The sequence below is a fragment of the Corylus avellana genome, chromosome ca4, assembly GCF_901000735.1.
Source record: "Corylus avellana chromosome ca4, CavTom2PMs-1.0".
NCBI classification, from domain to species: domain Eukaryota; kingdom Viridiplantae; phylum Streptophyta; class Magnoliopsida; order Fagales; family Betulaceae; genus Corylus; species Corylus avellana.
Window position 1 is genome coordinate 19,810,211 of NC_081544.1, and position 13,903 is coordinate 19,824,113.

Here is a 13,903-nt window from a genome sequence, read left to right on the forward strand (position 1 = left end):
ATATAAGAGAACTTCTTCATTTAGTGGGAATTTTAAGATGCTACTTGTAATTAGTTTTGTGAAAATATTTTTAGCCATATTATTGTTTTATTTGGCAATTTCTATGCAGATTTTGGAAATTTAATAGGGCCAGCATGGCTGTCTCAACTCATCCAAACAAAGCCTTTGACCATATCTTTACAATGTTTACATGAAAGGCACATAAGATTTAGAAAACTGTTCTGAAATTTTGATAATCACCAAAGTGTTATACTGAAAAAACAAAAAATGAAACAATTAACTTTTTGCGAAGCAGCGAAATTTTTGGTAAAAAAGAAAAATAAAATTTTTCTCAAGTATAATTGTAGATTCAGATCTGTAATTTCTTGCCCAAAGACTAGGGGACAAGAATAATAATAGAAAGGCTGTGAGAGAGTCTCCCTACTTATCTGAAGGGGCTCTCTCCTCTGACAGAGAACATACACTGAAAAAGAAGGGTACCCTCTCACATACACCTTGTTCAACTAAAAACGAATAGTAATAATAACAGGAATTCCCTTTGGTAGAGATCCCTCCTAGCTATAATTGGAAATAGAATAGGAAACAAAAGGAGATTGTTGAGTTTGAGTTCAGAACTTTGAGAGATTAATTGATACATAGTCCTCTTGATGAACATACATATTATCCATTAGAGGAAACATAAAGCTTGTCAGCTTTTATTGTAGCAGTAGTAGTACACAAGGACATGTCCTTTTGTATTATGCATTGACAAGGTATGCTTCGACAGCTTTTGTCATAGTGGACATAAAGTCAGTGTACTTTATAGGAGTTGGGACTTCCTCATTCGCTTTCTCATATTCGATACTCCACTTCACCGAGCTGCCATTACCCTTTGGTTTAACCTGCAAAGTGGTCTTAAAAACCTTGTAGTTCTTTGCAATCTCTCCATCCATTACTTTGTAAGTGACCGACTTATTTTCCTCATCTATTGACTCGGCTGTCTTAACCCCCTCAGAATCTCCTGTCATGGTTTTCAACATTTCAGCTGGTTAGTTTAAGTTTAACTACATATTAATGAAGCTTAGATTGTACTTAGAGACCATATGACAACCTTAGTATATGGGAGGAACCATATGTCAATTTAGGAGGTAAATGACAAGGCATGGTTCAAACTCAGAGTCTTTATTATAATTTTATATTAAATAACTATTTATTTTAATGGATGAATTTATATCATTTAATTTATATTTTAACTCAAAATACCTAGAAGTCAAGCTTGAGAAGGTATCAATTAGTGTTCCTTACGTACCTACAACATAAGTCCATAGCTTCACTGAGTCCAGCGAGTCCCAGTCACCCTTGAGTAGTTGTATATCTTTCACCATGTTGGGGCAGATCTTGGGCACCAGGTGCACTTTGCTCCGGATCGAAGATTTCGTAGAACTTCTCAGCAGAGCATTTGATCTCTGTTTGGGCCTCCGTCTTTGCAATTTGAGCCATTGTAATTTTCTGCTGCTGAGAAAATCAACTAGCTAGCAAGAAAGTGGGAAAGAAGTAGGAAAAACAAGAACATGCCCTTTGCCATTTATAGAAAGAAGAGAAATCTATTGCGAAACATGATTAGGAAGATTGATGTGATAATTTTAGGTTTTTCCATTCTTAGATAGATACTGAATGCCATGGTCCAAAGGCACAAATAAAATTTCCGTATCTTCATAGTGGACGTGGTATTCCAATCAATTCATTTTCCACTTAAGGTTAGCGAATCAGATCCTTGGAATGGTCCAGACAACACCAATATGGCATTCTTATTATTGCATTGATCAGAACAAATAATTGGATCACTTTTATTCATAAAGAGAAAAGATATAGAAAGACACGAAGAAGATGAAACGGACACGTTGTAAGACTACTAAGACCCTTGGTAAAGATATCAGCAAGTTGATAACAAGTGAATATAAACCGAAGAGAAATTTCTTTGCTGAGCTTGTCACGAAGAAGATGAAACGAACACGTTGTAAGACTACTAAGACCCTTGGTAAAGATACAGCAAGTTGATAACAAGTGAATATAAACCGGAGAGAAATATCTTTGCTGAGCACCTCCTTCCGTATAAAATGAAAATCGACTTCAATTTGTTTTGTATGTGTGTGGAATACATGATCTTTTAAATCAAAGGCACACTTGAGATGAATGAGCAGAGAATCAATAAGATCGAAATGAGTACATGTTACAAAAATGTCGTCCACATAAATCAATATAAACATATATTGAGAGCGAGGTGAAAGACAAACAAAGGATTATACACTGAAATTGTGTAAAATTGAAATCAGATAGAGATTCAGACCTTCGATTAAACCAAGCACCACGTGGTGCTTGTTTTAATCCATAAATTTCCTAATTGATTAAACTTTTTGGTTGTTCCATAAATACCTCGTTCTAAAGATGCCCACGAGGAAAAGTTTAGAAATATCAAGCTACGTGATGTGCTGGTTATAATGGACTCCATGAACAAGTATAATCCAAGTACGGTTAGCTGTTTTTCCTAACCGCCTTCAAAAACAGTTAACGGTTAGTGCAGTTAGCGATTAGTGTGGTTAGCGGGCAGTTATTTCACCCCTAGATTTGACTATCATCAAACCTGATTACAATCAATCGTATAAAAGGTAAGTATCATACCATATCATATATTCTAAGATTCAATCACAGTGATGTAGAGAATCATAGAAAATAATTTCAATATAGGAAATATATTCTAATATCTCTCCTCAAACTCAAGATAAAAGATTTTGGAACCTTTTTTTTTTTTTGAAGATGACAATGGTCCATGGCGGCGGAGGCCGAAGATGATTACTGGGAAATCACTTGATTTGGTGGCTGCCAACGGGGGTGACTAGAGTTGGTGGCAGTCGGCGATGGCGACCGGAGATGGGCCTTTAAGAACAATAGGCTAAAATCTTGAGCCAAACAATGGGCCAAAAATAAGGCCAATTATAGGTTGAAAAAAGAGCCGACAAAGGGGTAAAATAAGGCCAACTATGGGACTTAAATGGATATGTGTCTTTAAACAATACCACAAACACAAAAAAAATGAGGCTAACTAGCTATAAGCCTTAAATGGGTACTGGTAATCCAATAAGACCACAAAGGCCGAATGATTGGGCAAATAGGCAAAAGATGGGCTTCATGACCTAAATAGAGGGAACTTGGCCCTTTTATTCTCGATTTTTTGTTTTCAACTACTGAGTAGATCAAACAGCAGAGAAAATATAAAAGAGATGAAGCCTAGTTGAGGTGGAATAGGAAGAGTAGTAGCCAAAGACCCCATTCCCATGGATTGTGAAAAATGCCCCATCTCTTAATGTGATTCCACCCACATCGCATGGAGCAGAAAGCATACCCCAAGAATACCAGTAATGGACATTAGGCATGTTGGAGGGGTAACGATAGGGCACGTGCCCTAGGAAGCATATCTGGTCGCAATACAGACGATAATCAGAGAAGTCCTTGTTGGAAATAATGCAGAAATGTGTTCATATTTCTTAGCTTGTTATGTGTGTAGTGTATTAGTGTCCCTATTTCTTAGTGAGCATTATCTTTTTGTTATTTTATCCTAGTACACGTTGAGTCCTTTAGTTTAGGAGTTTTAGTTGTTTAATGGTCCATGTTATTTTAGGAAGTGGTTAAGTGGGTCCTTGCTTTTAAGAGTGAGTGTTTCAGTTGTAGTCTATTTAAATGTTTTACTTAATGAATTATTTAGATCAATTTTATCCACAATATCTCTGATTTCACACGTGATATTTTAGTTTCTATTTTTATTCACTTTGTTTTACCTCTTTTAACCTAACAGTTGATAAGAGAAGATTATTGCTTATGCATCTATCTTTTGAATTTCTAACATCTCGTATCAAAGCCCGATTCAAGACAAGCAACGATGTAACCCCTCAATTCCATCAAAGAGTTAGGAATGACATTTGAAATACAAAGATGAAGACTCTCTTTATTTCCTAATACTTATAGGATTTGGAAGAGAAAAGCTATTCAGAAATTGGTGTTTCCGTAGACACTTTCAAGGATCTTTGGAAGAAAGACAACAAGGCGCTGTTTTTCATTCAAAAAGCTGTGGATGAATCCATCTTTCCTCAAATTGCTGCTGCAAAAAAGTCGAATAATGCTTGGGATGCATTATAGAAAGGGTATCAAGGTAATGATAAGGTATTAACTATCAAACTTTAAACTCTTTGCATAAATTTTGAAAGTTTGATAATGAAAGAAGGTTTTATTTCACTACTCGTAGTAGTACGTAGTAGTAGTACACAAGAACATATCCCTCTGTATTATGGATTGACCAGAAGGTGTGTCTCGACAGCCAACATCACATTGATATAGAAGTCCAAGTACACAGTAGGTGTCGGGGCTTGCAAATTTTCCTTCTTACTACAAAAAAAGGCAATCTTTTGACCTGGCAAACAGTATACATTTTTTGTCACGTCAGTAAATGTTAACAATTTTTTTTTTGACGTGCCAAAAGTGGCACGTCAACATTTATTGATGTATTGAATATAACATGTCAGGATTTACTGACGTGTCAATATTTGACACGTCAGTAAATTTTTATTCAATTTAATTTTAAAACATTTTATTTAAATAACTTAATAATTTAATATTTAATGACCTGTCAAAGTTAGACATGTCAGTAAATATTGACGTGTCAAATTGACACGTAAGAAAATATATATATATATACCACTTCATTTCTATATTATAGATATAAATAATGGCGTTACACGCGATCCCGATTATCGTGCCTGATATCAGGACAATACGGATCGACCCCAACATTCACACATTTCTACAAAACAAACACTTTACTCCCCTGGAGCAACACTGCATCCATTTCCTGGGGAACATTCAAAAAAATATAAGACAATTTCCTGACCTGTTAGCCATGCAAGAAAAGCTTAGACGCAAGCTGAATTTGGGATAAAAGCATATATATAGCAAAACTAAAGGAGCATATAACATCAACGCGTACGATCTTCAAAAACCTGAAGGATATATAGAGAGCAGGTATATATATATATATATATATATATATATATAACATTTTCCTCACATTTGAATCTCATTACAATAATTGAAGTAACATTGGTCATATTGAAGCCTAATATATGGGAGTATATATATATATATATATATATATATATCCTTTAGGTTTGAACCATGCATGTTAAAATGTAACAGTTGTTGGTAAGATTAATTGTACTCTCTTAACATTTCAATATCAACCGTTAATACTATTTGTTTATTCAAGTTATATTTGTTTATTTTTCTATTGTAATCTCGAATTGTTTTTTTTTTCCCTTGTCTTGTTCTCATCTTAAGTTTACATGTCTATATATGTATATATTTGCAGTTTACATGCCATAAGTAGTACTTCAGCAAGAGATGCAGCAACTATAAGCTTGCAGCTCAGTTCAAAGATATTTGTTTCTTGATCATTTAGTAAACATTTCTATCATTATATTAGTTTGTATTAAGAAAATAAACATGATATTAAAAAATAAATAAATTTTAAAAAAAAAGATAAAAGAAATTCTGACTTGCCAAATATGGCACGTCAGAAATTTTCTCACGTACCATTCAGAATTTCTTTTAATTTTTTTTTTTGTTTTGTTTTATATCGTGTTTATTTTATATTATATATATTTCATCTAACTTTTTTTTATTTTTATTATTATTAGGAAGGATTTTAAATGAAAATGAGACTCAAAATCTTTCCACATCTTTATTAAATAACTCTATTGCTGCTCTTGGCCTTCCGATCCGGATGGTTCTTTGATTTATTATTCTCCATTCGTTTAGTATAGAAATTAAAAAAAAAAAAACTTGTTTTTTGCTCTGTCTTTTGCATGAAAAAATACTATTTATTTGCAGATAAAACAAAGAAAGCTAAAATGAAATTGTCGTTGCATCTACTAGGTTTTCTTCTTCAATTCTTTCTTCCTCGTCTTCTTCTTCTTCTTTCTTGTCAATCAATCAGACCATTTTACAAAGCTGTTTTAGTGTACAACAAACATTTATATATAATACGGGCACGATGACAATTTGATATTTTCCTATATATATATATATATATATCAAAACTTCAATATGAATAATGTTAATTTAATTATTTTAATCAGATTCCAAACGAACGAGGAAAATGTTATATATCCTTTATGTTTGAACCATGCACGTTAATAAATTTTTATTTAGTATTAGATTAGTGTGGGTTAACCACATCTTACTTATTGAGTTAATTAATATTTTCATTCATCTTATTTACTATATATTGTTAATAATTTTCACCATCACCTTATTATTTAGTTTGAATTTGCCAACAAAAAAAAAAAAAGTTAGAAGAAATTCTGACTTGCCATATTTGGCACGTCAGAATTTCTTTTATATATATTTTTTCCTTTATATATATATTCCTGACGTGCCACATGTGGCACGTCAAGAATGCATGTGCCTTGGGCCTGCTGGCCGTCCCATCACCCATGCCTCCCTTTTTTTTTTCCTCTCTCTCCCTTACTCTTTCTTATCTCCCACCCGACCACTAGCAAACCTCCCTCAGCTCCCCCATTTTTTCTTTCTTTTCTTCTCCCCCCTCTACCCCGATCGGCCTGCAAATAGCTCCCTCATCTCCCGCTCTCTCTCTCTCAGCTTTATCTCTCAGCTAGCACTCTCTCTAGCTCTCAAGCTCACGCCCCATCTCCGGCGGCCAGCTCCACTTCGCCATTGCCGTCTTCGGCGATTCTCCGGCCGAAACTTCTCCGTCAATCTCCTCCATCTCTCCAGCAAGTATATATATATTGTTTTATTTTATATTATTGCTGAATATATATATATATATATTGTGTTGTTTTCTCAATTTTGTGTTTTATTTTGTCATGAATCCGCATGATGTTTCGTTAATGCACTGGATTGAGTATTTGTGAGCATTTAATTGAGGTGTTTATTTTATTTTTTGTATATCTATTAACTACTTATTTTACGTTGGATATGCACATGAATTCAAAATGATGTTTCTCATGCTAGCTAGGTTTTTGTTTCAAAATATAATAGTTTTTTAAATGTGGGTTCTTGTTTTTTTATTTTTTATTTTTTATTTTTGTTTGTTTAGCTGAAAAGGTTGGCTTATTAGTAAGGAATTTATAGAACATTATGTCAATTTTAATCATTCATTTCAATCATTTGACCTTCTAAGTACGTGTAGTACGTGGTGATATATAATTATAGAGATTTAATTTAAGACTTTGTTTAATTATTATTAAAAGTTAATGAGTCTTAATATTGTAAGAAATGATTAATATTCAAACATCATAAATGTACATTGATCCCTTATTAATTTATAAGTTATAAATTCATACAATGTGAGGATTCAATCCGAATTCCATGGATTTAATGGGAAAAAGAGTTGGCAAAAGTGCAAACCTTGTCAGACTTAGAGAGACTCCAAATGAATAAGTAAAAAGTAATGACTTTGTTTTTTAGACTATTTTTTTTCTTTCACACTTTTGTTCTGAGTTTTTTAAACAAATCTAATCATAATTAAACACATAACCTAAAACACATGCAAAATATATTCAATTCGATTTTTACTTAATTCTATCCCACATAAAATATTTTTTCAAACAAAAAAAACCCATCCAAAAAGGATTAAACTTTTGGTTTGAGGAACTTAGATTTTTCAAGTTGAAATATAACGCATTAAAATTAATATTACTTAAAAATGAATTGGAATTTTCCTAAAATGGTGATTAATATGAAAGAAATTAATCTAATGTGTCAATAACCCAAGAAACATCCCAACAAAAAATATTAAGAAACCATTTACCATATTTGCAAGACACTCAAAATTCTTTTAACCTTTATATATATCATATAAAAAATAAATAAATAAACCAAACAAAAGAGTTGTATGACCCATGCATGTCATCACCTACTAATGTCAAAGAGTGTCGACATTTAACCTAGATTTATTGTATTTAGGGTCCTCATAACGAACCTAGCTCGGTAGATGTCATAGAACAACCTTATAAAATAACCTAGCTAGAATTAATTTGTTTAGGGTCTCCACCAAACAAAATGCTTAAATTTGGATCGAGTATTTTTTTTTTTTTTTTGGTTTTTCTAGATTAATTATATTAGATAAGTGTTATAAATACACACTTTGGTATTATCCCCTTATATAACAAATTCATATCCATGAATACTGGATATATTTGTTAATTAAATAACTAACCTAGTTTTGTTTTAGTTTAGCGTCCCTATATATAACAAATGCATATATATATATATATACACACACGCATGAATATGTATTATATTTGGACATAAACAATTTAAACCTATATGAGAATATATAGGTTTATATTTTTTATGTGGTTGAAATATTTAGGTTTATGTTTATATATATGCATGTGCTTGAAATTAGGTATATATTTTTTAAGTCTTATATATTTATTCCTAATTTATGTACGTAGAGAAAATGGACAAGAGTTGGATGACAAATTCTAGGGGTACGAGGGAATACAGAGACGGGTGTAGATTGTTTGTGGAGTTTGCAGTTAGTAACTATAGAACCCCTAATGGATTCATTTATTGCCCTTGTAAGATTTGTCGAAATAACCGGCACCACCCGCCAGGTTTCGTATTCGACCACTTGACAGGGGGAAAATGAATGATGCTGGAATACACACTTTGGTACTATCACGGTGAAAAGCATGTACAGGGTCCTGATACAGGGTCTAATTCCAATCGCCCAGCCTTAGATGCTGGTGCAAGCACAAATCAGTGTGGAAACATGCACACAATGTTGCGTGATTTATTCGGTATGTACAAAGTAGTCAGGGAAGACAAGTGAGTCCCAGGTCGTAGTGCAAAGGGGTGAAGAAATTGTGAACGAAGAAGCCGCTGAAGGTGACGCATTAAAGTATTACAACCTTCTTAAGAAGGCGGAGAAACCACTTCATACTGGGACAAAACATAGCAAACTAAGTACGACTGTACACCTGTACAACTTGAAGTGCGTTGATGGACTTAGTAACGCGATATTATTGGCTTTCCTAGAGTTCATCAATCAGTTGCTGCCTGAGAGTAATGAAACTCTGCCAGTTAATACATATGAGGCGAAAAAAGTTTTTACGAGACATGGGACTCGGGTATGAGAAGATTCCGGCGTGCCATAATGACTGTATGTTATTCTGGAAGGACAATAAGAAGTTAGATTCATGTATCGTATGTGAAAAATCTAAATGGATGGATGCAATCAATTTAGATGAGGACGGTCAACCCATATCGTCGGGCAAGAAATGTCCGATGAAGGTGTTGTGGTGGTTTTCAGTCATACCACGACTACAAAGGTTGTTTATGTCAGAGCATATTGCACGCTTTATGAGGTGGCATGCAGAAGGCCGCACTAAGGACGGCGTATTGAGGTATCTGGCCGACGACGAAGCATGGAAGTCATTCGACAATTTACATATGGAGTTTTCAGCGGACAACAGGAACATAAGGCTCGGACTAACCTCGGATGGATTTAATCCATTTGGGAACATGAGCACATCTCACAGCACTTGGCCTGTAATGCTTGTGCCCTACAACTTGCCTCCTTGGATGTGCATGAAACAGATGTCTTTCATACTATCATTGATTATCCCGGGCCCAAGTTCACCTGGAATGGATATAGATGTCTACCTTCAACCCTTAATTGAGGAGTTACAAGAACTATGAAATGTAGGGGTACGCACATATGACGTCTCAAAGAAAAATAATTTTGTTATTCGAATGTAGTTGATATGGACACTTAATGACTTCCTAGCATACGCAGATTTGTCTGGATAGTCTACCAGGGGTGAAAAGGCATGTCCTTATTGTATGCACTCGACAAGGTCGAAATGGTTAAAGCATGGCCATAAATGGTGTTTTATGGGGCACAGGCGATACTTGCCCATGGATCATCCGTGGAGGCGGAACAAAAGAACATTTGATGGCAACTTAGAACTCGAATGTGCCCCTGATGTGCTAAGTGGAGATGAAATCATGAGCCAATTAGAAGAGATGGTGTTTGGGGATGAGAACACGGGTCAGGCAATGTAGGCTGACAAAGAAAAAGGAAAGAAGCAGAAGACCAATACTTCTAATGTAGTGTGGAAAAAGAAAAGTATTTTCTTTAGGTTGCCGTATTGGAAAGATAATTTATTGCGGCACAATCTTGATGTTATGCACATAGAGAAAAACGTGATGAACAACATACTTGGTACAATATTGGACATTCCAGGGAAAACGAAGGACAATCTCGCTGCCCGCTTAGATTTGCAATAAATGAGTTTAAGACGTACACTTCATTTCTACACTGGCGAGGATGGTAAAACCTATATGCGGCAAGCTACCCACACAATGTCCAAGGATGCTAAAACACATTTTTTGAAAGTGCTACGAAATGTAAGGGTGCCTGATGGATATGCCTTGAACATTTTCCGTTGTATACGACTTAAGGACTGTACGATATCGGGGTTAAAAAGTCATGACAGTCACGTACTGATGCAGCAGCTTCTACCTATTTCATTGCGTGGATCACTTCCAAGCAATGTGGTTAGACCTCTTGTTGAGATGTCTGCATTCTTCAGGGACCTATGTTCAACAACATTGACACAAAAAGATATTGACCGACTACAGGGTGACGTCTGTATCATGCTGTGCAAGATGAAACAGGTTTTTTCCCCTGGCTTTTTTACTAACATGGTTCATATGGTCGTGCATTTTATCTGTGAATGCCAACTCGGTGGACCAGTACAGTATAGATGGATGTATCCGACAGAGAGGTAAAATTTGTTTACATATATTCTTGATTTTTTGGTTTCACTTCAATACAAGACAAATACTAATTGAATTGATTGATTGTATTGGTTCATATTTATGAGCCTTGGAGTATTCAAATCTAATGTGCGCAACAAAGTGGCTCCTGAGGGCTACATTGCGGAGGGCTACATAACAACTGAGTTGGTGACGTTCTGTTCGAGATATTTAGAAAACACACCAACCTTTCACAATAGGATACAATGAAATCCGGATGGTTCAAAGGGACATGGAACATGAGTCCGACTTGACCGAATCACAATGACACAGATTTACCGGTATATTATGTTTAACTCGGATGAGTTCCTTCAATTGCGGATGTAAGTCGAGATCCTTCATTGGCACATTGTATGATCAATGAACTTGTCATATTTCTCGTATTGAATTATAATTAACATAATTTTGAATTATAGGATGCACATGGATACGCTTAGGCGATCATGCAATAGGGGACGAACAATAGAGGATTAGTTGGAAACCCAATATTATGAGTTGTTCTGCAAGTGGTACCGTGATTACGTAAGAATGATGTGATGTTTAACAAAAGCAATTGTCGGAGTATATTTGCATGCTATTTTTCAAATCAACTAAAGCAACTGACCGTTCGTTTCCATTGTACATAATATATTCACAAGTCGATCGATTGGACAATCGATCCAGGAAGGAACTTGGTGACAAATTGGTAGTGCATTGTAGAGGGCCGAGGAAGGTAGCAGTTAGATACAATAGATATGTGGTTAATGGCAAGCTATTTTGCACTATTGCATCTGATGTCGGAATAAGGACTCAGAACAGCGGGGTGTGTGTGCCAACTCTTGATGGTGAAACGTACTTCGGGAAGTTAATGGAAGTACTTGAGATTGAGTACTACGACAGGACTAAGTACATTATGTTTACGTGTGATTGGGCAGACAACACGAGGGACAAGGGGTACAAGGTGGATGAGTATGGCATAATACTTCTCAAGTTCAAAAACCTTGTCCACACGAGAGAGCTGGTTACTGATGAGTCATATGTGCTAACTTCACAAGTTGACCAGGTATTTTAAGTACAAGATGATAGGTGCTCAAATTGGGTTTGCGCAGTAAGGACTAAACCTAGAAACATATACGACGTTGGTCAAGGTGAAGGGCATCAAGATTCATGTGCCAATTACCACGAGTGTGAGCTGCTCCTATTGACCAAAAATTTTGATCACGATTCGCAGAATCATATCGAATACGTCAGACACGACTTAGATCCAACCGAAGCGTATGTGATTGAATAAAAGTTGAATATATATATATATATGTTTTGATTGGTAGTTGTTCACTACATGCACATTACATCAACACACTTAATTAAGCTGTGCATTGGGTAAAATCTAGTATATATCTTATTTTTAATATGTGAGTCATGCATATATAAGATAGTGAATATTTCATACTTTGTATATAAAATTAATTGGGTTTGTGGTGTTTTTCACAGGTTGCCATGAGTACTAGGGGGAAGACAAGAGCACGCAGGGGCTCGTCCTTAGTGCGGCAGTCTATCTCGCATGGGTCTCCGCCAGACCACCTTGATGACAGTGAGCAATAAGACGTTGCTCAGCTTCTGGGGATGTAGGAAGGATATCGACCAGTACTTCCAGATGATATGAAAGGAGAGATCCCTATCCATAATCCATACGGACAGGCAGGCATGGCCCATATGGGGTATCTGCCTTACAGTAAGTTAGGACAGAGTTCTCAGGGCGATGTCGAGTGGCTATACAACCAGCAAAGCGCAGGTATGGCCAAAAGTTTTTTTTTAAAAATTGAAAGTTTTGAAAGTTTCTAACTATATTGGTGCGATATCAATTATATTTAACTATAACTACAACTTCATAGAGTTCTAAACATTCTAAAAAAATACAAAGCAGGTCCCGAGAATAGTGAGACAGAGGCCCAAGAAGACATGCCTGGTGTGACACGAGCCACGAATGACTAGCAGCCCACCAACCCTACTCTCGACGACCAGTTAGGCCCTCGGCAGGTCCGGACCATAAGTAAGTGTATATGCTCGAATGTCATGCATATAGGTCTTAATTTACTTGTTAGTTAATATTGAATTCGAAATAACTTACATTGGAAATTTTTAATCTGTTAGGTACCGATTCAGATGAAAACACCATTATTGAGGTGTTTACCATTCTTGACTCACACAGGCTGCCGGGAATCTCTGCCGGCAAACGGATCATACTGGAGTACAATGCATATGACAACCCGTTGGCTTTAGCGCCATGAGGTTTAGACTGATGACCGGAGACGTAATAAGGAGTGGAAATTATGTCTGAATACCGATCAATTGGACGAAGGTACCGCAACCTACCAAGGAGGATATTTGGGACGCCTTGATGGTATGTATTGCATATTATGTCAAACACTCCTAATGTATATCAGTATATATGTATATATACACTCTAAGTTGCACATATATATGTGTGTTTATATCTATATACATATACACATATTTTAGGTTTTTTTAATTTATCAATTTTTGAACTTGTGCAGGCATACTTTTTCGTCCTACCCGAGTGCAACTTGAAAGCCATCAAGAATGAAGCATTTCGGGATATGGGCTCCAAGCTGCAGACTTGGAGGCACGAGCTTAAAACAGTTTGTGCCATTACGGAGGAAGATACTCCGGCCACTATACGGGCAAGAGTGGGGGGAGAAATGCTCGCTGTGTACAATGCCGTCGACTTGGAGATCTTATTGGAGAGATGGTGTAACCGGGAGAATAAGGTAGGTCATGAGTTAAACTCTTTATTTTGTGTAGTGTCATTAATTGTAATTGTGTTAGTATTAACATATTAAAAGTGTTAACTGTGTAGGCTTATGCGGCGAAAATGAAGAGCTTGCGAACATTAAATAATACGCCACATTGCACCGGATCGAAGAGCTATGCCAGGGTAACACATGAGGAGGTCAGTGTGTAATTTACCTTATACTTATAGATGTAAACATGTTATCATTTGATATATTTAAAAATATCTGTA

The 13,903-nt window shown here is 35.7% G+C and overlaps 1 pseudogene; it reads right to left on the reverse strand.

Annotated features, from left to right (window-relative positions):
- Positions 1 to 737: 737 nt before the first annotated feature.
- Positions 738 to 1,479, reverse strand: LOC132178179 (MLP-like protein 31; annotated as a pseudogene).
- Between the last annotated feature and the right edge of the window lie 12,424 nt (positions 1,480 to 13,903).